Raw genomic sequence first — 24,624 nt, 5'->3', positions numbered from 1 at the left:
GTGTGTGTACAAGTCCAACAGTACTTGGTGGTGTCTAACAAGGTGGTTCTGGGCATTGTCCCTTTGCACCCTCTCACAAGGGCGAAGCATGGAGTGAGGAGTCCAAAAGTCCATCAATAAACAAAATGTCCTTCATTTTCCTTCTCATGGGGGGGGGGGGGGGAAAGGTAAGGCATGAAAAGTCCATTAGTCCCAAACCAAACAACAACTCCTTCAACCTTTACCACAGTAGGTGCGGTCAGCAGGACTCGATAGGGCCCCTCGAGTCTGGGCTCTAGAGATTTCCGGACAAGCCTCTTTACGACCACCCAATTTCCAGGTAGTAGGGAATGAGATCCCTCTAGGTTGTCTGGGCCTGGAATGGGAGAAAAAGACTAGATTCTGGGTTACCATTAGTTGGTCACACAGGTGCTTTACACATCCGGCTACTATGTCATAGCCCTGCTGCAGGACCTGTGGATGACACAGCCCCAATCTTGGCATAAAGCCAAACAACACTTCTTTTAACTTAAGCGTACCATTTAGTCTTTTAACTTTGTCTAAACTCTGCAGGTGTGAAGTGTGTACCTTTGTTTGAGTCAATCACTTCCGGTACCTCGTATCTGCGGATTACCTCATTCATCAGCTTCTGTGCGATTACCTGCTTATTTACCTTGGTAACAGGGTAGGTCTCCGACCTGGAAAGACATCAACAACAACAAGCACGTATTCATACTTCCCAACAAGTGGGAGCTGAGTGTAGTCAAATTGCAACCCCTGAAATGGGTAGAGTGGTCTAGGCAAGTGTTATGTGGCAAATTTACTTCTGCCCTGTTGCTTACGGCAAAGATCATGCAAAATTGTACAAGTGATGATGCAGCAACTACAGGAAACCCAGGAGCCACCCGTCCTTGTTCAAGCATCGACATCATTGCTGCTTTGAACGGGGTGCTGGATGAGGCAAGCATCGCCACCATGCTGAAGGAGGTGCTAGAAGGCCTGGAGTACCTGCATAAGAACGGCCAGATCCTCAGGGATGTTAAGGCTGGAAACATCCTCCTGGGTGAAGACGGTTCCGTGCAGATCGCAGATTTCGGCGTCAGTGCGTTTCTAGCCACAGGAGGCAACATTATCAGGAATAAAGTCAGAAAGACCCTTGTGGGCACGCCATGCCGGACGGCACCGGAGGCGACGAAGCAGACCAGAGGACACGACCTCAAGGCGGACTTCTGGACCCCCGGTAGGTGTGTCTTTCCGTGCATTCGCTGGGCCATCATGGGACACAGGGACCGTGGTGGGCAAGTTCTGTTGACTGTTCGCCATTCACCGTCCCATTTCTGCTGCTTCCATATTTAGTCCATTTGTCTTTTTGTTCATTGCTGCCTTGTAACTGTAAAGTCTTTAGCATATCAAAGTCCAAAGTTTGTATCAAAGTAATTCAAAGTCCAAGGTTTATATCAAAGTCCAAAGTCATTGTTAAATTCTTCTTTTCTTCTTTTCTTCCACGGCTTAAGGGCCGCTGCCTTTGCTGTGTGATCTGTGATGGGGTTGCCTCTTGTTTCTCTGCTGTAGGGATTGGTGTGAGTTTTCCACTTTGTCACCGCTGCACCATTCTTAACAAGCTGTCTGGCCTTCCATGTTAGGCCGTAGTCATGAGCTATGCCAAATGCATACTGGGAGTCAGTGTAAATGTTTGCCGTCTTACCTTCTACCACTCCACACGCCTCAGCGAGGGCCTGTAATTCCGCTTCCTGTCCTGGGACATGCGGAGGCATTCTGTTTTTAGGACATCTTGTCGCGTGACCACTGCATATCCAGCGTGGAGTCGTCAATTACCCTGGTACCATCTACAAAAACAACTCAGAATATGCATTATTAACAAGGGCTTTCAGTTAACATTTATTATGGCCACCTGTTCTGGCAACATGATGGCTTCCATTAGTAAACTTACAGCTTTTCTATTCTTGATGGAGGAAACACAAAAGGCTTAGGGATGCATTGAGGTAACTATTTGGGTCAGGAGTACATAAAAAAAGTAAATCATCAACATATTACAAGAGGGTGGTGCCCTCGGGAATTGGCCAGGCGTCTAATGCATCTGATGAACTGGTTTTGGGCTATTCTGTGCCCCTTGTGGCAGCACTGTCCAACACTACTGCTTTCCTCTGAAAATAAATGCAAACAAATACTGACAGTCTGACTGGCCCTTTTAACTCTTTCTCTTTAACGGGGAACAAAAGGGGTATTGGCTGGGAAGACACATTTCTTAAGGGCTTTAAGTTAACATAAAGAAGAGACAGTGTCTGCAATTGCATCTTCCTGGACATGTGCCAGGGGGTACTGACGGACCAAGGGGGCTAAGAGCTTGGTCCTCTGCGTACGTAAGAGTGAGGACGGGTAGAGGTGTCGCTTGGTCTGCTGCCATCCGACATAAGGTCGGGTGACTTTCAGACCCGGGGTGTATACGAGCCTCACCGGACAGGTGAAGTTTGATACAACCTCCCAAGGGTCCCATCACGCAATTCTCAATATGCTTTCAGGACCTTCCAGCATAAGGAAGCGCGTGAGGTATCGTGACCCTTTAAACATTACCTCAAGCGGTTCAGTTTCTGCCAGCTGAATTGGCACTTCTGAAGCCCCTTGTACCGATTACCGCTAGACAATCAGGCTGGTATTCTATTTCAAATAGATCATAACTTCGTTGTAAAAAGGAAAAGAAAAAAAATTTAAAAATTTAAAAATAGCTGACCTGCAATACCTAGATCACCTATATCTTCTCTCCCCCCCTTTTGAACTAGGGTACTTAATTGGAAGGGTAACCGAGTTCAAGGTAGTAGAAGAATGACAAGAGCACATTGTAGCTGGATTTGATGGGCCAGAAATAAGTGCTTGGGTTGCACTTGCGTGTATATGCTCCGGGTGTCATGGGGGGGTGAGGACCACTAGGGGGAGTTGGTTCAATACCAACTCCGAAGATTTGTTAACCATTGCCTGTACTGCTGCCACCGCACAAACACATGAGGGAGCTCCTCGAGCCACTGGATACAGCTTAGTAGCATCCAGGTGGCCGTGGTTGTCCCCTGGACTTTTGTGTCAATACTGTCACGTGGCCAGAAAATTCAGTACAGAAAAGAATAAAGGATAAAGTATAAAAGAAAAAAAAGGGTGAGAAATGAGCTCAGTGGAGAGAGAGAGAAGAGAATGATTGAAAGACAGTCATAGAGTAGTTGTACAAGAGCGGAAACAGAGTGGACCAATGGGCGGCAGTATGAAAACAAGGCCCAGAAAGGTGCGGAGTTTGGCAGCAGGTGTAAGTACAGGTATGGCCGTCCGTACGTTTCTTCTATAGAGCATTCTCAGAAACAGTATAATTATGACTTGTTGGCAGGCTTCCAAATTATCAGCACACAGCGCCTACATCACACATTAACTCTCATCCGTTCATGCAGTCAAGTCTCATTCAAATATTAGTAAGAGTTCACACAGGACGTAACGCGTATGATACAACTGTCCTCATCTTGCAAACAAATGCATTCAATCACTGCCACCCCTCCCTGGAATCAGTCAAACTTTAACTATCTGTAATACCAGAGAAGTATACCACACTAATATTTCCCATAAAAGGAACACACATTCAGCAATTATACACACGTCCGACCAGTTACAGAACTGACACTTACACAAAGAACAGCAAAACTAATATTCACTGGATTCATTACGGGTTTTATTCTATTCAAGCAAGCAGGGTTACTCATCCAGTGTGCTCTGCTCTAATTTTTGGCCTTGAGAGGCACGCATTCCAGTGTTCTGTAAACTCTCACTATACCCCCCTTTCAAAGACAAGGGGGGGGGGGGCTTGCAGCTGCGGCTTTTCACAAGAAGCACACATTAACCCATTATCGCTCTCTAATCTTCCATTTCCAAAACCATACAATTCACACAATACATTCAACGTCTGTCTTTCTTCTCTGACTTTGAATTTTTCATCTCTCTCTGGAATAGAACAATCTTATATTTTTGGCAAACAGCCAGAAATATCCAGGCTCCAAGCAACAAGAGAAACCTAATATTTCTCTGCACTGACTATCAAACCCAGACGGCAGAGGAATAGTTAAACACATAAAAGAAAGGACAAAACGTATAGATTACATAACATAAAGACATACAGACAATATTGGTTATTTGACACATAATTATCCACAGATTCTACATGAACTTGCTTTATGTCCCAAAGGAACACAAACTATAAAATAATTCTCTTTCTCTGATAACTACCGTATCTACACGTACCTTACTCCATCTATCTAACCTACGTTACCCAACTTTGGCTTATCTCCGAATCTTTCTGAGACTTGTGGGTCTCAGATTCCCAAAATTCTAACTTGCTTTGTCTGTCCTTTGTTATTTCTCTAACTTGCCTTAAACATTTCTACTATTTCACATGAATTTTTGAGACAGGATTTGTAGCCCCAGTGTCTATAAGGAAGGGCACTTCCTCACTTCATATGGAAGCAGGCTCCAAAGTCTGAGTGCCTCTTTCCTCTGTTTCCACGGTAGGGATACTGGGGCGGGATCGCTGGAACTTATGAAAGCAATCCCTGGCCAGGTGGCCTACTTTGCCGCAATTATAACACTTGCGTTTTTCTCTATGGGGTCTGTCCCGGAGCTGGACCTTCCCCTCCTGGTTGCTATAGTATTTAACCGCCACTGCGGGGCGCTCCTCATCCATAGCAAACCCTACTGCCTTTTTATACAAGTCTCCGGGCTTGGCTTGCCGCCAATCAGGGGTGCATGCTTTTATTTTATCTGCCAATGATGGGCCAATACCTTGCATGAACGCTTCACACATCATTGGGTGGTACACTTCATCTGCACAGAGGGTGAGACCCATGTCTCTAGCCTTTGTTTCTAGTCTTCCAAAATAGCATTCAACGGTTTCATTCTTTCCCCGTCTGCACATAGTTAAAGCTGTTTGTTTTTGTAAAGGGTTTTGTTGTCCGCACCTGGGACAATGCCAATAAGGTTTTTCTCTTCGGGGCTCTTGTGGCGGATTAGGCACCGGGGATGCATACACAAGTATGCCCTCATCCCTCGGTTCACAATCCCACCGTTCTACGTTTACCTTTCTACTGTATTTGATTATGGCCTCTATTCCTTTATCTAGACCAGCGTCTTTGATAGCTTTCATGTGTTTTATTCCGTACTGCCGCCAAAACTCATAGTTAAAAGTTCCTGCTCTTTTAAGCCCTATCAGCTTGTAAACTTTACGGGCTTGCTTATAACTGTCCTCCCCCTCTCTCTCCCTAATTATCTCAATAGGGGTCAAGAAAGTCGTAGACTGTCTGGACCCCATACTAATAATTGGACTTGCCATTTTTGATTTACCCAAGCACAGAGTAGTGAGGATGCACAAAGCGTCCTCTGGGTAAATCTAGCTGTCACAAAGACCTTTAGTCCCTTCTGCCAAATCGCGACTGGCAGGACACGAATGTTTACTATGGACTTGATGTCCGCTGTTTCTACCTCAGTCACGCAGCATAAGGATGCACAGAGCTTCCTTCGGGTAGATCAGGACAGTCCCTTCTGTCAGGTACGTGGCTGACAGGGCACGTATGCTTCCTTATTAGTAGACTTTTTATGGAGAGAGAGGAGACCACGGCTCACCTCTATACACGGATCTTATAACAAATTACAGCTAGGAAAATGAGTGCGGCAGTCAAAGTACAACAAAAAGCTATCAGTTCAATGCTTCCAGCAGACAGCATGGCAATATACACATGTGGGTTCTTCCGTCTAGCACGGTTATCAAGAAGACCGTAAATAACGGGCAGAAGTATCCTATAAGCATGCAGCGACAAACCTCTCTGTCGACACGTGACTTTTGAAGACAGGGGAACTCAGATCTAGAATGGTCAATGGCTTACCTTACACCGGTGTTTTGTAGATCTGAGGTCCCGTGGCCCCCAGTCCAGGTGGTCGGCAGGCAGGTTCATCAGATATCGGCTGCAGGTAAGGAGTTAAATTCTGCCCCACGTTGATGCGCCAAGTAATGTAGGGGGTCTAAAGCAGACCGTTGAGCTAATGCTGTCCGCCTCCCAATTGGTTTCAGGATTGAGTACTCAGAGACAACTTAGATGGGTGACCACACGTATGCGGTTAGCCAAAGAAGAAGTGAAAGTTTATTCAAAGAATTACAGATAATATAGAAAAGGTTTGCTGACGTATTGATTTGATTACTGCGCATGCCCAAGGTTACATAGCATCTGCAGATTTTAATTAGCATTACACATCTTTTAGAGAAGTCTCCTACATAAACAATATATCAATGTCCGGTGACACCTGTAACAAAAACAAAACATTCCTGGACGCTTATTACTGGAAGGGAGTCAGCTTTCTCAAGGGAAAGGAGGTATGAGAGAAAGAAAGCTGATAAGAATTCAAAGTCATTATTATAATTGGATCTAACATTTTTCTAGGTAAAAGGTGAAATTAATACAGATACATGTGTTGAAGCAAAACAAGCAAAGAGATACAAAATGGAGTCGCTGTAGTCTATTATTAAGCGTCGGCCCTTACACGTATAAGCTTAGACCTTTAGCAGAAGAACACGCAAATTATAAACACATAAGTATTCTGTGAAATACACTTATCAATTTAAAGGCATAAACGTGAATTAACCCCTCACAAAGGTACTAACGAGGTGGTATTATACACCATTTAAATTAGCTAAATGTTTCAACAATGTTGACAGTCAATGCTGGAGAGATTGTGGACAGATGGGAACAATTTTCCATATCTTCTGGGAATGTCCTTTGATCCAACCATTCTGGGAGGCAGTTTATCTACTAATATTTGAAGTAACAGGTCTTAGAATACCCATAAGACCTAAGACGGCCTTGTTACTAATTGATAGCAATCTAATTTTACTAAGACATAGAAAATGGATCTGTCACTGTTTACTCACAGCTAAATTAGCTATAACCTGAAAATGGAAATCAAAGCACCATTAAAATAATGTTTTATTAGTTTACTTTATCTTATGCAAAGAATAGGATATAGTCTGAGAATAAGTTCATGAGAATTTCTATAGATTTTTTTTTACACAACTGTAAGAATGTCTAATCAATATGTACATTGCATACTATCCTATATACAAAACATGTACCCCATATACAATTAAAAAAAATTTCAATAAAAAATAATTGAAAAAAAAACAAAAAACATCCCCCTCCTCCTCCTCCAACAATAAAAACATTCTTGGCAAATGCTTTTGCAATGGTCCGTCTGGCGGCGGTCCAAGAATTTCACCTTTAAGCAACACAAAAAGAAAGCCCCCCACCACCCCCCCGCCACGGCCGACTTAATCCTGGCCACATTCCGAAAACCAACTAAATAAAACCGCGGTACCAGGTCCACACTCCACAACTTAATTCTGCCCACATTCCGAAAACCAACTAAATAAAACCGCGCTAATAGGTCCACAGTCGCGACAATTTTGCACCAACGTGGTTACTGGGAAGGTGCATATAACCATGGACACGTGGACAGGACATGTACTGCCTCAAAAACATCCCCCTCCTCCTCCTCCAACAATATAAACATTTTTGGCAAATGCTTTTGCAGTGGTCCGTCTGGCAGCAGTCCAAGAATTTCACCTTTAAGCGACACAATAAGAAAGCCCACCACCACCCCCCCCGCCACGGCCCACTTAATCCTGGCCACATTCCTGAAAATCAACTAAATAAAACCGCGGTACTAGGTCCACACTCCACAACTTACTCTTGGCCACATTCCGAAAACCAACTAAATAAAACCGCGGTACTAGGTCTACACTCCACAACTTACTCCTGGCCACATTCCTAAAACGAACTAAATAAAACCGTGCTACTAGGCCAACACTCCACAACTTACTCCTGGCCACATTCCGAAAACCAACTAAATAAAACCACTGTACTAGGTCCACACTCCCCAACTTACTCCTGGCCACATTCCGAGAACCAACTAAATAAAACCGCGGTACTAGGTCCACACTCCACAACTTACTCCTGGCCACATTCCAAAAACCAACTAAATAAAACCGCGGTACTAGTCTGTTATTCCTAGCTGAAGCTTTCAGCCGACTGGTAGGGCAATGGTGGCTTCCAACTTGTTGGTACTGCTAATTACAAAGATAAGCGTACAGCTGAGGTAGGAATAGAGCCGACTATAGAACACAGCATCCCTGCAGGGCAAGGGACAGAGTGGCAGCAGGCACCGATCCTTGGTGGAAGCAGGCCAGCTGAGAATCACATAGTCCCGGAATGATTTTGGACTGACTGATGAGGCCTTTACTTGTGATCATGTTTGGTAATTCCTAACAAAGATGCGTGGTAGTAGCCAGAAACTTGGATTCCTATTTGCTAACACTTTCAAATGGTCAACAGAAAACATATGAATGAAGCCTTTCCACATTTCAGCTTAAGATGAGGAGGAGTGCAGACTTTCAGTACCTTGAATATCCTTTTCATTGCAATCAAATGCCCCTCTCTTGGCTTAGAAAATACTAGCTTTTCCACATAGGTGTTGTCTATCTGTCTATACTGTTACTACTGAAATCTCACTAATACTGGGCTCTGCCTATACTGCTGTTACGGAAATGTTACAGGGGCCTGTCGAGACTGTTACTACTGAAATGTAACTGATACTGGGCTCTGCCTATACTGCAGCTACTGAAATGTTACTGGGGTCCGTCTATACCGTTACTACAGAAGTGTTACTAGGGTCTCCCTAGACTTCTGCAACATAACTGTTAGTGGGGGCATCTTATACCTTTTGCTACAGGAGTATTACAGGGGTCTGTGCATACTATGGGTGCACTAAGTGTTTCTATCGCGGTGTTCAACGTACAAGGCCCAAAAAAAACCAACCTAGACTGACTTGGGCATGCAGTGTGGGCCGAAGCCTACCTGCATTTTATCTCACGTTACCTTATCTATTCGGGGGGAATGCAATGTTATGAATAATACTCTACCTCTGAACCTATGACTCAAGTACTGTATCTCCTGATGATCCAACAAATTAATGGTGAAACGCGTAGAGTATAAGTACTGACCAACTCTAGTACTGATCTGAGTATTTGTACTGGCTTACTCAAGGACTGATCATCATAAGTGAATACCTAGATGGTGATCCTGTCTTGTCAACACCCATAACAATTCAGGACGCTCAATTGTTGGAGCCTGAGTCCTGATCACTGATAGTGATAGTGTTCCATCACAAGTGAGAGTCCAAATGGTAACCCTGCCTTGTTTACACATAGAATAAACCAGCTCTTTTGGCTCCTATATTGAATCATCCTTTGCTTTTTTGAATCCATCTTGGGTAGAGTGTTTTTGTTTGTTATCATAAAACATCTTTTTATCGCTTATCAAGTATCAAATAACTCCAGGTCCTTATCCTCCTATAACGAATCTGTGTCTGGAGGTACCTGGTTGCTGTGTGTTGTCTTTGTAGTGCCCAGTTTATGTTTTTTAATACATTTAATAAAATACGTTTTTAGTGGTAGTCACGTCTGTGAATTGGGCTTATATTTCTTGGTGACTCTATACTGCCCCCTCTGTGAAGTTGTTACGACAAGTACTAAGGGTTCACTGTGTAGTCATGTCTGGGTCCCCTATATATTAGGACAAGTACTAAGGCTGCACTGTATAGTCATGTCTTGGTCCCCTATATATTAGGACAAGTACTAAGGGTGCACTGTGTAGCCATGTCTCGGCCCCTTTATAATAGGACAAGTACCAAGGCTGTACTGTGTAGCCATGTGTGGGTGCCCTATTTATTAGGACTAGTACTAACGATGCACTGCTTAGCCATGTCTGGGTCTCCTATATATTATGACAAGTACTAACGGTGCACTGTGTAGTCATGTCTGGGTCTCCTATATATTACGACAAGTACTAAGGGTTCACTGTGTAGTCATGTCTGGGTTTCCTATATATTAGGACTAGTACTAAGGGTGCCCTGTGTAGCCATGTCTGGGTCCCCATACATATTAGGACGAGTACTAAGGGTGCACTGTGTAGTCATGTCTGGGTCCCCTATATATTAGGACAAGCACTAAGAGTGCACTGTGTAGTCATGTCTGGGTCCCCATATATATTAGGACAGGTTCTAAGGGTGTGCTGTGAAGTAATGTCTGGGTCCCCTATATATTAGGACAAGTACTAAGGGTGCACTGTGTAGCTATGTCTGGGTCCCCTGTATATTAGGACAAGTACTAAGGGTGCACTATGTAGTCATGTCTTGGTCCCCATATATATTAGGAAAAATACTAAGGGTGCAGTGTCTAGCTATGTCTTGGTCCCCTGTATATTAGGACAAGTACTAAGGGTGCACTGTGTAGTCATGTCTGGGTCCCCTATATATTAGGACAAGTACTAAGGGTGCACTGTGTAGTCATGTCTGGGTCCCCTATATATTAGGACAAGTACTAAGGGTGCTCTGTGTAGTCATGTCTGGGTCCCATATATATTAGGACAATTACTAAGGGTGCACTGTGTAGCTATGTCTGGGTCCCCTGTATATTAGGACAAGCACTAAGGGTGCACTGTGTAGTCATGTCTGTGCCACTATATATTAGGACAAGTACTAAGGGTGCACTGTGTAGTCATGTCTGGGTCCCCTATATATTAGGACAAGTACTAAAGGTGCACTGTATAGTCATGTCTGGGCTCCTATATATTAGGACAAGCTCTAAGGGTGTGCTGTGAAGTAATGTCTGGGTCCCCTATATATTAGGACAAGTACAAAGGGTGCCCTGTGTAGCCATGTCTGGGCCCCTATATATTAGGACAAGTACTAAAGGTGCACTCTGTAGTCATGTCTGGGTCCCATATATATTAGGACAAGTACTAAGGGTGCACTGTGTAGTCATGTCTGGGTCCCCTATATATTAGGACAAGTACTAAGGGTGCACTGTGTAGTCATGTCTGGGTCCCCTATATATTAGGACAAGTACTAAGGGTGCTCTGTGTAGTCATGTCTGGGTCCCATATATATTAGGACAAGTACTAAGGGTGCACTGTGTAGCTATGTCTGGGTCCCCTATATATTAGGACAAGTACTAATGGTTCACTGTGAAGTCATGTCTGGGCCCCTATATATTAGGACAAGTACTAAGGGTGCACTGTGTAGCCATGTCTGGGTCCCTATATATAAGGACAAGTACTAAGGGTGTACTGTGTAGTCATGTCTGGGCCCCTATATATTAGGACAAGTACTAAGGGTGCACTGTGTAGCCATGTCTGGCCCCTATATATAAGGACAAGTACTAAGGCTGTACTGTATAGTCATGTCTGGGCCCCTATATATTAGGACAAGTACTAAGGGTGTACTGTATAGTCAAGTCTGGGCCCCTATATATATTAGGAGTAGTACTAAGGGTGCACTGTGCAGCCATGTCTGGGTCTCCTATATATTAGGACAAGTACTAAGGGTGCACTGTCTAGCTATGTCTGGGTCCCGTGTATATTAGGACAAGCACTAAGGGTGCAGTGTGTAGTCATGTCTGTGCCACTATATATTAGGACAAGTACTAAGGGTGCACTGTGTAGTCATGTCTGGGTCCCCTATATATTAGGACAAGTACTAAAGGTGCACTGTATAGTCATGTCTGGGCTCCTATATATTAGGACAAGCTCTAAGGGTGTGCTGTGAAGTAATGTCTGGGTCCCCTATATATTAGGACAAGTACAAAGGGTGCCCTGTGTAGCCATGTCTGGGCCCCTATATATTAGGACAAGTACTAAGGGTGCACTCTGTAGTCATGTCTGGGTCCCATATATATTAGGACAAGTACTAAGGGTGCACTGTGTAGTCATGTCTGGGTCCCCTATATATTAGGACAAGTACAAAGGGTGCCCTGTGTAGCCATGTCTGGGCCCCTATATATTAGGACAAGTACTAAAGGTGCACTCTGTAGTCATGTCTGGGTCCCATATATATTAGGACAAGTACTAAGGGTGCACTGTGTAGTCATGTCTGGGTCCCCTATATATTAGGACAAGTACTAAGGGTGCACTGTGTAGTCATGTCTGGGTCCCCTATATATTAGGACAAGTACTAAGGGTGCTCTGTGTAGTCATGTCTGGGTCCCATATATATTAGGACAAGTACTAAGGGTGCACTGTGTAGCTATGTCTGGGTCCCCTATATATTAGGACAAGTACTAATGGTTCACTGTGAAGTCATGTCTGGGCCCCTATATATTAGGACAAGTACTAAGGGTGCACTGTGTAGCCATGTCTGGGTCCCTATATATAAGGACAAGTACTAAGGGTGTACTGTGTAGTCATGTCTGGGCCCCTATATATTAGGACAAGTACTAAGGGTGCACTGTGTAGCCATGTCTGGCCCCTATATATAAAGACAAGTACTAAGGCTGTACTGTATAGTCATGTCTGGGCCCCTATATATTAGGACAAGTACTAAGGGTGTACTGTACAGTCAAGTCTGGACCCCTATATATATTAGGAGTAGTACTAAGGGTGCACTGTGCAGCCATGTCTGGGTCTCCTATATATTAGGACAAGTACTAAGGGTGCACTGTCTAGCTATGTCTGGGTCCCGTGTATATTAGGACAAGCACTAAGGGTGCAGTGTGTAGTCATGTCTGTGCCACTATATATTAGGACAAGTACTAAGGGTGCACTGTGTAGTCATGTCTGGGTCCCCTATATATTAGGACAAGTACTAAAGGTGCACTGTATAGTCATGTCTGGGCTCCTATATATTAGGACAAGCTCTAAGGGTGTGCTGTGAAGTAATGTCTGGGTCCCCTATATATTAGGACAAGTACAAAGGGTGCCCTGTGTAGCCATGTCTGGGCCCCTATATATTAGGACAAGTACTAAAGGTGCACTCTGTAGTCATGTCTGGGTCCCATATATATTAGGACAAGTACTAAGGGTGCACTGTGTAGTCATGTCTGGTTCCCCTATATATTAGGACAAGTACTAAGGGTGCACTGTGTAGCTATGTCTGGGTCCCCTATATATTAGGACAAGTACTAATGGTTCACTGTGTAGTCATGTCTGGGCCCCTATATATTAGGACAAGTACTAAGGGTGCACTGTGTAGCCATGTCTGGGTCCCTATATATAAGGACAAGTACTAAGGGTGTACTGTGTAGTCATGACTGGGCCCCTATATATTAGGACAAGTACTAAGGGTGCACTGTGTAGCCATGTCTGGCCCCTATATATAAGGACAAGTACTAAGGCTGTACTGTATAGTCATGTCTGGGCCCCTATATATTAGGACAAGTACTAAGGGTGTACTGTGTAGTCATGTCTGGGTCCTCTATATATTAGGACAAGTACTAACGGTGCACTGTGTAGCCATGTCTGGGTCCCTATATATTAGGACAAGTACTAAGGGTTCACTGTGTAGTCATGTCTCGGTCCCCTCTATACTAGGACTAGTACTAACGATGCGCTGTGTAGTCATGTCTGGGCCCCTATATATTAGGACTAGTACTAACGGTGCACTGTGTAGCCATGTCTTGCCCCTATATATTAGGACAAGTACTAAAGGTTCACTGTATAGTCATGTCTGGGCCCCTATATATTAGGAGTAGTACTAAGGGTGCACTGTGCAGCCATGTCTGGGTCTCCTATATATTAGGACAAGTACTAAGGGTGCACTGTGTAGCTATGTCTGGGTCCCCTGTATATTAGGACAAGCACTAAGGGTGCACTGTGTAGTCATGTCTGTGCCCCTATATATAAGGACAAGTACTAAGGGTGCGGTGTGTAGCCATGTCTGGGTCCTGATATATTAGGACAAGTACTAACGGTGCACTGTGTAGCCATGTCTGGGTCCCTATATACAAGTACTAAGGGTTCACTGCGTAGCCATGTCTGGGTCCCTATATATTAGGACAAGTACTAAGGGTTCACTGTGTAGTCACGTCTCGGTCCCCTCTATACTATGACTAGTACTAACGGTGCACTGTGCAGTCATGTCTGGGCCCTATATATTAGGATAAGTACTAACGATGCACTGTGTAGCCATGTCTGGGCCCCTATATATTAGGACAAGTACTAATGGTTCACTGTGTAGCCATGTCTGGGCCCCTATATATAAGGACAAGTACTAAGGGTGTACTGTATAGTCATGTCTGGGCCCCTATATATTAGGACAAGTACTAAGGGTGCGGTGTGTAGCCATGTCTGGGTCCTGATATATTAGGACAAGTACTAACGGTGCACTGTGTAGCCATGTCTGGGTCCCTATATACAAGTAATAAGGGTTCACTGTGTAGTCATGTCTCGGTCCCCTCTATACTAGGACTAGTACTAACGATGCGCTGTGTAGTCATGTCTGGGCCCCTATATATTAGGACTAGTACTAACGGTGCACTGTGTAGCCATGTCTTGCCCCTATATATTAGGACAAGTACTAATGGTTCACTGTGTAGTCATGACTGGGCCCCTACATATTAGGACAAGTACTAAGGGTGCACTGTGTAGTCATGTCTGGGCCCCTTTATATAAGGACAAGTACTAAGGGTGTACTGTATAGTCAAGTCTGGGCCCCTATATATTAGGAGTAGTTCTAAGGGTGCACTGTGCAGCCATGTCTGGGTCTCCTATATATTAGGACAAGTACTAAGGATGCACTGTGTAGCTATGTCTGGGTCCCCTGTATATTAGGACAAGCACTAAGGGTGCACTGTGTAGTCATGTCTGTGCCCCTATATATTAGGACAAGTACTAAGGGTGCTCTGTGTAGTCATGTCTGGGTCCCCTATATATTAGGACAAGTACTAAGGGTGCACTGTGTAGTCATGTCTGGGTCCCCTATATATTAGGACAAGTACTAAGGGTGCTCTGTGTAGTCTTGTCTGGGTCCCATATATATTAGGACTAGTACTAACGGTGCACTGTGTAGCCATGTCTTGCCCCTATATATTAGGTCAAGTACTAATGGTTCACTGTGTAGTCATGACTGGGCCCCTATATATTAGGACAAGTACTAAGGGTGCAGTGTGTAGTCATGTCTGAGCCCCTTTATATAAGGACAAGTACTAAGGGTGTACTGTATAGTCATGTCTGGGCCCCTATATATTAGGAGTAGTACTAAGGGTGCACTGTGCAGCCATGTCTGGGTCTCCTATATATTAGGACAAGTACTAAGGGTGCACTCTGTAGCTATGTCTGGGTCCCCTGCATATTAGGACAAGGACTAAGGGTGCACTGTGTAGTGATGTCTGTGCCCCTATATATTAGGACAAGTACTAAGGGTGCTCTGTGTAGTCATGTCTGGGTCCCCTATATATTAGGACAAGTAATAAGGGTGTACTGTGTAGTCATGTCTGGGCCCCTATATATTAGGACTAGTACTAACGGTGCACTGTGTAGCCATGTCTTGCCCCTATATATTAGGACAAGTACTAATGGCTTACTGCATAGTCATGTCGGGGCCCCTATATATTAGGAGTAGTACTAAGGGTGCACTCTGTAGTCATGTCTGGGTCCCATATATATTAGGACAAGTACTAAGGGTGCAGTGTCCAGCTATGTCTTGGTCCCCTGTATATTAGGACAAGTACTAAGGGTGCAGTGTCCAGCTATGTCTTGGTCCCCTGTATATTTGGACAAGTACTAAGGGTGCACTGTGTAGTCATGTCTGTGTCCCCTATATATAAGGACAAGTACTAAGGGTGCACTGTGTAGCCATGTCTGGGTCCCCTCTATACTAGGACTAGTACTAACGATGCGCTATGTAGTCATGTCTGGCCCCCTATATATTAGGACTAGTACTAACGGTGCACTGTGTAGTCATGTCTGGGCCCTATATATTAGGACAAGTACTAACGATGCACTGTGTAGCCATGTCTGGGCCCCTATATATTAGGACAAGTACTAATGGTTCACTGTGTAGCCATGTCTGGGCCCCTATATATAAGGACAAGTACTAAGGGTGTACTGTATAGTCATGTCTGGGCCCCTATATATTAGGACAAGTACTAAGGGTGCGGTGTGTAGCCATGTCTGGGTCCTGATATATTAGGACAAGTACTAACGGTGCACTGTGTAGCCATGTCAGGGTCCCTATATATTAGGACAAGTACTAAGGCTTCACTGTGTAGTCATGTCTCGGTCCCCTCTATACTAGGACTAGTACTAACGATGCGCTGTGTAGTCATGTCTGGGCCCCTATATATTAGGACTAGTACTAACGGTGCACTGTGTAGCCATGTCTTGCCCCTATATATTAGGACAAGTACTAATGGTTCACTGTGTAGTCATGTCTGGGTCCTCTATATATTAGGACAATTACTATGGGTGCGGTGTGTAGCCATGTCTGGGTCCTGATATATTAGGACAAGTACTAACGGTGCACTGTGTAGCCATGTCTGGGTCCCGATATATTAGGACAAGTACTAAGGGTTCACTGTGTAGTCATGTCTCGGTCCCCTCTATACTAGGACTAGTACTAACGATGCGCTGTGTAGTCATGTCTGGGCCCCTATATATTAGGACTAGTACTAACGGTGCACTGTGTAGCCATGTCTTGCCCCTATATATTAGGACAAGTACTAATGGTTCACTGTGTAGTCATGTCTGGGTCCTCTATATATTAGGACAAGCACTAAGGGTGCTGTGTGTAGCCATGTCTGGGTCCTGATATATTAGGACAAGTACTAACGGTGCACTGTGTAGCCATGTCTGGGTCCCTATATATTTAGACAAGTACTAAGGGTTCACTGTGTAGTCATGACTGGGCCCCTATATATTAGGAGTAGTACTAAGGGTGCACTGTGCAGCCATGTCTGGGTCTCCTATATATTAGGACAAGTACTAAGGGTGCACTGTGTAGCTATGTCTGGGTACCCTGTATATTAGGACAAGCACTAAGGGTGCACTGTGTAGTCATGTCTGTGCCCCTATATATTAGGACAAGTACTAAGGGTGCTCTGTGTAGTCATGTCTGGGTCCCCTATATATTAGGACAAGTACTAAGGGTGCACTGTGTAGTCATGTCTGGGTCCCCTATATATTAGGACAAGTACTAAAGGTGCACTGTATAGTCATGCCTGGGCTCCTATATATTAGGACAAGCTCTAAGGGTGTGCTGTGAAGTAATGTCTGGGTCCCCTATATATTAGGACAAGTACAAAAGGTGCCCTGTGTAGCCATGTCTGGGCCCCTATATATTAGGACAAGTACTAAAGGTGCACTCTGTAGTCATGTCTGGGTCCCATATATATTAGGACAAGTACTAAGGGTGCAGTGTCCAGCTATGTCTTGGTCCCCTGTATATTAGGACAAGTACTAAGGGTGCACTGTGTAGTCAAGTCTGGGTCCCCTATATATTAGGACAAGTACTAAGGGTGCACTGTGTAGTCATTTCTGGGTCCCCTATATATTAGGACAAGTACTAAGGGTGCTCTGTGCAGTCATGTCTGGGTCCCATATATATTAGGACAAGTACTAAGGGTGCACTGTGTAGCTTTGTCTGGGTCCCCTATATATTAGGACAAGTACTAATGGTTCACTGTGTAGTCATGTCTGGGCCCCTATATATTAGGACAAGTACTAAGGGTGCACTGTGTAGCCATGTCTTGGTCCCTATATATAAGGACAAGTACTAAGGGTGTACTGTGTAGTCATGTCTGGGCCCCTATATATTAGGACAAGTACAAAGGGTGCACTGTGTAGCCATGTCTGCCCCTATATATATAAGGACAAGTTCTAAGGCTGTACTGTATAGTCATGTCTGGGCCCCTATATATTAGGACAAGTACTAAGGGTGTACTGTGCAGTCATGTCTGGGTCCTCTATATATTAGGACAAGTACTAAGGGTGCGGTGTGTAGCCATGTCTGGCTCCTGATATATTAGGACAAGTACTAACGGTGCACTGTGTAGCCATGTCTGGGTCCCTATATATTAGGACAAGTACTTAGGGTTCACTGTGTAGTCATGTCTCGGTCCCCTCTATACTAGGACTAGTACTAACGATGCGCTGTGTAGTCATGTCTGGGCCCCTATATATTAGGACTAGTACTAACGGTGCACTGTGTAGCCATGTCTTGCCCCTATATATTAGGACAAGTACTAATGGTTCACTGTATAGTCATGTCTGGGCCCCTATATATTAGGAGTAGTACTAAGGGTGCACTGTGCAGCCATGTCTGGGTCTCCTATATATTAGGACAAGTACTAAGGGTGCACTGTGTAGCTATGTCTGGGTACCCTGTATATTAGGACAAGCACTAAGGGCGCACTGTGTAGTCATGTCTGTGCCCCTATATATTAGGACAAGTACTAAGGGTGCGGTGTGTAGCCATGTCTGGGTCCTGATATATTAGGTCAAGTACTTACGGTGCACTGTGTAGCCATGTCTGGGTCCCTATATATTAGGACAAGTACTAAGGGTTCACTGTGTAGTCATGTCTCGGTCCCCTCTATACTAGGACTAGTACTAACGATGCGCTGTGTAGTCATGTCTGGCCCCCTATATATTAGGACTAGTACTAACGGTGCACTGTGCAGTCATGTCTGGGCCCTATATATTAGGACAAGTACTAACGATGCACTGTGTAGCCATGTCTGGGCCCCTATATATTAGAACAAGTACTAATGGTTCACTGTGTAGCCATGTCTGGGCCCCTATATATAAGGACAAGTACTAAGGGTGTACTGTATAGTCATGTCTGGGCCCCTATATATTAGGACCAGCACTAAGGGTGCGGTGTGTAGCCATGTCTGGGTCCTGATATATTAGGACAAGTACTAACGGTGCACTGTGTAGCCATGTCTGGGTCCCTATATACAAGTACTAAGGGTTCACTGTGTAGTCATGTCTCGGTCCCCTCTATACTAGGACTAGTACTAACGATGCGCTGTGTAGTCATGTCTGGGCCCCTATATATTAGGACTAGTACTAACGGTGCACTGTGTAGCCATGTCTTGCCCCTATATATTAGGACAAGTACTAATGGTTCACTGTGTAGTCATGACTGGGCCCCTATATATTAGGACAAGTACTAAGGGTGCACTGTGTAGTCATGACTGGGCCCCTATATATTAGGACAAGTAATAAGGGTGTACTGTATAGTCAAGTCTGGGCCCCTATATATTAGGACAAGTTCTAAGGGTGCACTGTGTAGCCATGTCTGGCCCCTATATATTAGGACAAGTACTAAGGGTTCACTGTGTAGTCATGTCTCGGTCCCCTCTATACTAGGTCTAGTACTAACGATGAGCTGTGTAGTCATGTCTGGGCCCCTATATATTAGGACTAGTACTAACGGTGCACTGTGTAGCCATGTCTTGCCCCTATATATTAGGACAAGTACTAATGGTTCACTGTATAGTCGTGTCTGGGCCCCTATATATTAGGAGCAGTACTAAGGGTGCACTGTGCAGCCATGTCTGGGTCTCCTATATATTAGGACAAGTACTAAGGGTGCACTGTGTAGTGATGTCTGTGCCCCTATATATTAGGACAAGTACTAAGGGTGCTCTGTGTAGTCATGTCTGGGTCCCCAATATATTAGGACAAGTACTAAGGGTGCACTGTGTAGTCATGTCTGGGTCCCCTATATATTAGGACAAGTAATAAGGGTGCACTGTATAGTCATGTCTGGGCTCCTATATATTAGGACAAGCTCTAAGGGTGTGCTGTGAAGTAATGTCTGGGTCCCCTATATATTAGGACAAGTACTAAGGGTGCCCTGTGTAGCCATGTCTGGGCCCCTATATATTAGGACAAGTACTAAAGGTGCACTCTGTAGTCATGTCTGGGTCCCATATATATTAGGACAAGTACTAAGGGTGCAGTGTCCAGCTATGTCTTGGTCCCCTGTATATTAGGACAAGTACTAAGGGTGCACTGTGTAGTCATGTCTGGGTCCCCTATATATTAGGACAAGTACTAACGGTGCACTGTGTAGTCATGTCTGGGTCCCCTATATATTAGGACAAGTACTAACGGTGCTCTGTGTAGTCATGTCTGGGTCCCATATATATTAGGACAAGTACTAAGGGTGCACTGTGTAGCTATGTCTGGGTCCCCTGTATATTAGGACAAATACTAAGGGTGCACTATGTAGTCATATCTTGGTCCCCATATATATTAGGACAAGTACTAAGGGTGCACTGTGTAGCCACGTCTTGGTCCCCATAAATATTAGGACAAGTACTAAGGGTGCACTGTGTACTTATGTCTGGGTCTTCTATATATTAGGACAAGTACTAAGGGTGCACTGTGTAGCCATGTCTGGGTCCTGATATATTAGGACAAGTACTAATGGTGCACTGTGTAGCCATGTCTGGGTCCCTATATATTAGGATAAGTACTAATGGTTCACTGTGTAGCCATGTCTGGGCCCCTATATATAAGGACAAGTACTAAGGGTGTACTGTATAGTCATGTCTGGGCCCCTATATATTAGGACAAGTACTAAGAGTGCCGTGTGTAGCCATGTCTGGGTCCTGATATATTAGGACAAGTACTAACGGTGCACTGTGTAGCCATGTCTGGGTCCCTATATACAAGTACTAAGGGTTCACTGTGTAGTCATGTCTCGGTCCCCTCTATACTAGGACTAGTACTAACGATGCGCTGTGTAGTCATGTCTGGGCCCCTATATATTAGGACTAGTACTAACGGTGCACTGTGTAGCCATGTCTTGCCCCTATATATTAGAACAAGTACTAATGGTTCACTGTGTAGTCATGACTGGGCCCCTATATATTAGGACAAGTACTAAGGGTGCACTGTGTAGTCATGTCTGGGCCCCTTTATATAAGGACAAGTACTAAGGGTGTACTGTATAGTCAAGTCTGGGCCCCTATATATTAGGACAAGTTCTAAGGGTGCACTGTGTAGCCATGTCTGGCCCCTATATATAAGGACAAGTGCTAAGGCTGTACTGTAACATAGTCATGTCTGGGCCCCTATATATTAGGACAAGTACTAAGGGTGTACTGTGTAGTCATGTCTGGGTCCTGATATATTAGGACAAGTACTAACGGTGCACTGTGTAGCCATGTCTGGGTCCCTATATATTAGGACTAGTACTAACGGTGCACTGTGTAGCCATATCTGGGTCTCCTATATATTAGGACAAGTACTAAGGGTGCACTGTGTAGCTATGTCTGGGTCCCCTGCATATTAGGACAAGCACTAAGGGTGCACTGTGTAGTCATGTCTGTGCCCTTATATATTAGGACACGTACTAAGGGTGCACTGTGTAGTCATGTCTGGGCCCTATATATTAGTACAAATACTAATGATGCACTGTGTAGCCATGTCTGGGCCCCTACATATTAGGACAAGTACTAAGGGTGCACTCTGTAGTCATGTCTGGGTCCCCTATATATTAGGACAATTACTAAGGGTGCAGTGTCTAGCTATGTCTTGGTCACCTGTATATTAGGACAAGTACTAAGGGTGCACTGTGTAGTCATGTCTGGGTCCCCTATATATTAGGACAAGTACTAAGGGTGCACTGTGTAGTCATGTCTGGGTCCCCATATATATTAGGACAAGTACTAAGGGTGCACTGTGTAGCCACGTCTTGGTCCCCATAAATATTAGGACAAGTACTAAGGGTGCACTGTGTACTTATGTCTGGGTCTTCTATATATTAGGACAAGTACTAAGGGTGCACTGTGTAGCCATGTCTGGGTCCTGATATATTAGGACAAGTACTAATGGTGCACTGTGTAGCCATGTCTGGGTCCCTATATATTAGGACAAGTACTAAGGGTTCACTGTGTAGTCATGTCTCGGTCCCCTCTATACTAGGACTAGTACTAACGGTGCACTGTGTAGTCATGCCTGGGCCCTATATATTAGGACAAGTACTAACGATGCACTGTGTAGCCATGTCTGGGCCCCTATATATTAGGACAAGTACTAATGGTTCACTGTGTAGTCATGTTTGGGCCCCTATATATTAGGACACGTACTAATGGTGCACTGTGTAGTCATGTCTGGGCCCTATATATTAGTACAAATACTAACGATGCACTGTGTAGCCATGTCTGGGCCCCTACATATTAGGACAAGTACTAAGGGTGCACTCTGTAGTCATGTCTGGGTCCCCTATATATTAGGACAATTACTAAGGGTGCAGTGTCTAGCTATGTCTTGGTCACCTGTATATTAGGACAAGTACTAAGGGTGAACTGTGTAGTCATGTCTGGGTCCCCTATATATTAGGACAAGTACTAAGGGTGCACTGTGTAGTCACGTCTGGGTCCCCTATATATTAGGACAAGTACTAAGGGTGCTCTGTTTAGTCATGTCTGGGTCCCATATATATTAGGACAATTACTAAGGGTGCACTGTGTAGCTATGTCTGGGTCCCCTGTATATTAGGACAAGTACTAAGGGTGCACTGTGTAGTCATGTCTTGCTCCCCATATATATAAGGACAAGTATTAAGGGTGCACTGCGTAGCCATGTCTGGTTCCCCTATATATTAGGACAAGTTCTAAGGGTGTACTGTGTAGTCATGTCTGGGTCCTCTATATATTAGGACAAGTACTAAGGGTGCACTGTGTAGCCATGTCTTGGTCCCTATATATAAGGACAAGTACTAAGGGTGTACTGTGTAGTCATGTCTGGGCCCCTATATATTAGGACAAGTACAAAGGGTGCACTGTGTAGCCATGTCTGCCCCTATATATATAAGGACAAGTTCTAAGGCTGTACTGTATAGTCATGTCTGGGCCCCTATATATTAGGACAAGTACTAAGGGTGTACTGTGCAGTCATGTCTGGGTCCTCTATATATTAGGACAAGTACTAAGGGTGCGGTGTGTAGCCATGTCTGGCTCCTGATATATTAGGACAAGTACTAACGGTGCACTGTGTAGCCATGTCTGGGTCCCTATATATTAGGACAAGTACTTAGGGTTCACTGTGTAGTCATGTCTCGGTCCCCTCTATACTAGGACTAGTACTAACGATGCGCTGTGTAGTCATGTCTGGGCCCCTATATATTAGGACTAGTACTAACGGTGCACTGTGTAGCCATGTCTTGCCCCTATATATTAGGACAAGTACTAATGGTTCACTGTATAGTCATGTCTGGGCCCCTATATATTAGGAGTAGTACTAAGGGTGCACTGTGCAGCCATGTCTGGGTCTCCTATATATTAGGACAAGTACTAAGGGTGCACTGTGTAGCTATGTCTGGGTACCCTGTATATTAGGACAAGCACTAAGGGCGCACTGTGTAGTCATGTCTGTGCCCCTATATATTAGGACAAGTACTAAGGGTGCGGTGTGTAGCCATGTCTGGGTCCTGATATATTAGGTCAAGTACTTACGGTGCACTGTGTAGCCATGTCTGGGTCCCTATATATTAGGACAAGTACTAAGGGTTCACTGTGTAGTCATGTCTCGGTCCCCTCTATACTAGGACTAGTACTAACGATGCGCTGTGTAGTCATGTCTGGCCCCCTATATATTAGGACTAGTACTAACGGTGCACTGTGCAGTCATGTCTGGGCCCTATATATTAGGACAAGTACTAACGATGCACTGTGTAGCCATGTCTGGGCCCCTATATATTAGAACAAGTACTAATGGTTCACTGTGTAGCCATGTCTGGGCCCCTATATATAAGGACAAGTACTAAGGGTGTACTGTATAGTCATGTCTGGGCCCCTATATATTAGGACCAGCACTAAGGGTGCGGTGTGTAGCCATGTCTGGGTCCTGATATATTAGGACAAGTACTAACGGTGCACTGTGTAGCCATGTCTGGGTCCCTATATACAAGTACTAAGGGTTCACTGTGTAGTCATGTCTCGGTCCCCTCTATACTAGGACTAGTACTAACGATGCGCTGTGTAGTCATGTCTGGGCCCCTATATATTAGGACTAGTACTAACGGTGCACTGTGTAGCCATGTCTTGCCCCTATATATTAGGACAAGTACTAATGGTTCACTGTGTAGTCATGACTGGGCCCCTATATATTAGGACAAGTACTAAGGGTGCACTGTGTAGTCATGACTGGGCCCCTATATATTAGGACAAGTAATAAGGGTGTACTGTATAGTCAAGTCTGGGCCCCTATATATTAGGACAAGTTCTAAGGGTGCACTGTGTAGCCATGTCTGGCCCCTATATATTAGGACAAGTACTAAGGGTTCACTGTGTAGTCATGTCTCGGTCCCCTCTATACTAGGTCTAGTACTAACGATGAGCTGTGTAGTCATGTCTGGGCCCCTATATATTAGGACTAGTACTAACGGTGCACTGTGTAGCCATGTCTTGCCCCTATATATTAGGACAAGTACTAATGGTTCACTGTATAGTCGTGTCTGGGCCCCTATATATTAGGAGCAGTACTAAGGGTGCACTGTGCAGCCATGTCTGGGTCTCCTATATATTAGGACAAGTACTAAGGGTGCACTGTGTAGTGATGTCTGTGCCCCTATATATTAGGACAAGTACTAAGGGTGCTCTGTGTAGTCATGTCTGGGTCCCCAATATATTAGGACAAGTACTAAGGGTGCACTGTGTAGTCATGTCTGGGTCCCCTATATATTAGGACAAGTAATAAGGGTGCACTGTATAGTCATGTCTGGGCTCCTATATATTAGGACAAGCTCTAAGGGTGTGCTGTGAAG

This window comes from Eleutherodactylus coqui, unplaced genomic scaffold, assembly GCF_035609145.1.
Source record: "Eleutherodactylus coqui strain aEleCoq1 unplaced genomic scaffold, aEleCoq1.hap1 HAP1_SCAFFOLD_73, whole genome shotgun sequence".
NCBI lineage: Eukaryota > Metazoa > Chordata > Amphibia > Anura > Eleutherodactylidae > Eleutherodactylus > Eleutherodactylus coqui.
This window is presented reverse-complemented; position numbering follows the sequence as displayed.